Source organism: Phoca vitulina, unplaced genomic scaffold (genome assembly GCF_004348235.1).
Source record: "Phoca vitulina isolate PV1807 unplaced genomic scaffold, GSC_HSeal_1.0 scaffold28, whole genome shotgun sequence".
NCBI lineage: Eukaryota > Metazoa > Chordata > Mammalia > Carnivora > Phocidae > Phoca > Phoca vitulina.
In genome coordinates, this window is record NW_022589731.1 from 25,893,580 (window position 1) to 25,897,080 (window position 3,501).

Below are 3,501 nucleotides of genomic sequence, written 5' to 3' on the forward strand. Positions count from 1 at the left end.
TGAATCAGTTTCATAAAATCTGATGTTGTATAGAAAGTCCTTTTGGCTTTCATTGACACCATCAGACAGTGTTTCTCCGTTACATCCATCTGATGGCGTGTTGTGTATGAACTTCTTCCCAATACCAAACCGTCCCCACCTTCATCGGAAACACCCATCGTGAGCTCCCCAAGTCACCATGTCATCACTGGATGTGCCAGTGTTGTATTCGAGATACTCATTTACATTCATAATCAGCATTGGTCTGAAGTCTCTTCTTATGTTTAGATTTGTCAAGTTTCCTAAGGTTTAAATTTTATAATAATTAGTGAAAATACACATTCATCATAATGAAAAAATGGATAAAACTAGACACATCCCAAGAAAAACACCATACATTATTTATGTGGAAAAGCAATTTAACTTATTAAATGCACATACAAGTGCTTGTTGCATAAGACTTTACTAGTGTGTTTTTAGTTTTCAGAGCTTTGCCCGATGGCAGCTGGTGGTGAAGCCATCGCACTAAGTACACATGTGTGTAAATCTTTATGTGGATGCTTGTATGTATCTACCCGTGTTTATGGCTTCATGCATTTCTGACTTCATCAAATCCTTCTTAAGTGGCTGCTTTGAACCAAACATTGCATTCGGTGCTGGGAATTCAAGGATGGAAAAAAGGTTACGACAACTTCTTCACTTGGAAAGGCAAGTTTTCACTTTATTAATGAGGAGATAAATAGGAAAACTAAGGTGAGGTTGAGTGGGTCAGGGGACAGAATTCATTCACTCAGATGATAGTTGCTGGGTGTCTACTCCAGGCACAGAGCTCGGGGCTAGGAAGCATGTGCGTGGGGGCACACACACGCGTGTGCATGTGTGTGCGTGCGTGTGTGTGTGTGTGTATCACCCAGTCCAAGTTCTCTAGTCCATAACCTGCTGAGATGCCAAAGCAGATAAATCCGCAGTAACATTTTCCAAGTGAGATGATAGCGCTTCGCAGGAGGTTATGAGAAATGGGGAAGGATCGTGGGCCCAGACGTGGGGGGAGAGAAGGACCTAGCACATGAGCTGAGCCTTCCAGGAAGTCCAAGTGCTCCCCACGTCAACAGCTGTCTTGGGAAAACCAGGTGTCCCACCACTTGGAACGTGAAGGGGACATTGCTGAGATCAGCAAGAGAGGAGACAGAAGCCCCGTGCGGGGACTGGGGCGAGCGGGCCCACCGACTCCTCTGCACTCTGAGCAAGTCCCGGGTGATGTGGACATGCCCAGGACAAGCAAATGCCTGGCGGCAGACGCTAGACCTGCCGACATCTGGTCTTAATTTGAATTTTGAAAATAATAGCATTTTGCACCATTGCCAGAGTCCAAACAATCACGTAGAATATGAAGACGGCACGAGGAGAAGAAGAAATGCTCTACACACGCCCGCTGAGATGGGCTGAGATTGTCAGGGGATGAGGCGGACGAAGGGCCTGTCGTTCCCAGGAGCCATTGTCACGGGGGACAGGTGTCGGGCTGTCACAGTGTCCTCGTCATTCGCTAGAGGAGATGACAGTGACCCTCTGTACCTGGTCAACTCCTTGGAGCACAAAGGTGATTTCAAGGCTATGCTTACGTTACACCGTCTACACGTTCCAAAGGGCCCTGCCCAGCCCCCAGAATGTCACAGGTGCCCACGGCGTTACCCCAGAGGGGGGCACTGTAGAATGCCGTAACTGTCCCCCCGCCCTCACACCAAGGGCGGGCCACGTAGGATGTGGCCATTGTGGCGCTGCACGCAGGTGTTGCACCCGCTCACCCCTGCCCACAAGCTGACACGAAGCCTGGATGAACCAACCGCTGCTTCTGGCTCATGAGCTCCAAGTAAGAAGAAACATCTCCGCGGCTGCCCCGGCAGGTTGGCGGAGTGCGGGCAGCCAGGAGAAGCCAGGCTCTGTCGAAGGTCTCTGAAAATGTGTCTCGCTTCCTAGGGCAGCCGGCATAATTTCCTGTGTTTTAAGTATATTTTGAAACTAGAAAATCATTAACCCTACATATAGTTAAATGCCCTTCCTTTTAAAGGCTAGAATTGATTTTTTTTTAATGTTTGCTAATAAACAGATTTGGAAACTGTGTCATTAAGCACGTTAAAGAACGTTTCTCATGAAATCTGACTTTTTTAAAATGGCCTTGACCAAATAGAGAATCCAGATAACCCAAAGGGACGAGCGAATGAGCTCTGGGTCTTACCCGCAGGAGGACTTCCCGCCCCTCCTACTTGAGAAGTTCTCGTGTAAGGGGCCAATCCATCCCCCGAGCTTGACGGGGCACGTGCAGGACATGCTGGGTATGGGCCTGTCACCACAGAGCTCACACCTTGCCGAGGAGGGTGACGAACGAATAATAACTACCGACTGATAAAATGGAACGCGGAGCCAGTCACCCTGGGCGGCAGAGCGGACATATTTAACAGTGGTCAGGAGTCAGTCCCTCCCTCCCTGGGAACGCGACAGTCAGACTGAGCCCTGAATGATGACACGACCTTCCAGGACAAGACGAAAGTACAAAGTGTTCCAGGCAGAGGGAACAGCAAGGACAGGAGCCCAGAGGCTGGAAGAGCTCGGGACTCTCTGGGGATTTAAAGACATCCCACGTGGCGAGTTCAGTGAGGAACGAAGGAAGGGCCATGAGGGGGATTTAGGAGGGCAGACAAGAGCCCAGCATGACATGGGCCCGTCTAGAGGCCGCAGCAAGAACCGGGGACAGCCTGGGAGTTACCAGAGCGGCGCATTTAGAAAGTCACAGTGGCCCCCGTGCGGAGGACAGACGCAGTAAGGATGACAAAGCCACGGGGCTGGGAGCCACTGCCATGATCCAGGCGGGGCTGTGGGCCCCTACCGTGGGGGGAGCAGGGAGGCCTTCCAGACGGAGAGGAGAGTGGCGCTGGGCCTGGCGGCGGCGCTGAGAACCATGATAACGCTCCGCCGGACCGCAATGCTCAGAAAAACAGCAGTGTGCTTGTCGTCATCAGAACCAAAAGCCGTGCGGCCTGTGGTTGTCCCGATCCCACCACGTGCCCTGGGACCCGCCAGACAGCTTTGTCGTCCTGACTTCATCCCACATCCTAAACAGGAAAACGGTATCGGCCAAGGTTCTGTCCTTGTTCAGACAAATATACTAAACAAGATAAAGATGCAGAAGTGCGTTGGAAAGGGGAACATGTGTCTGTCGTTGGATGATGTCATTAAACTAAGCATTTGCATGTGAATACACAGTCGATGAAGAGTATCGATTATCAGAAATGTTCCAATCTAATCTAAAAACAGAACTGGGAACGTGGAAGCCTATTTCTCTAGAAAAGGTTGTGTGCCAGGGACAAGACACACGGGCTCAGGACAGGTGAATCGCTTCACAGTTTATTAAGAATCAGCTAAGTTGCCTGTTTCGGCCCTGACAACCTTGCTTGTCGGGCGGCGGCCACCAGAGAGCGGAATTCGGAGCCCACCACCGAGGAGGGAGGCTCCCTGCCAGGGCGGCTC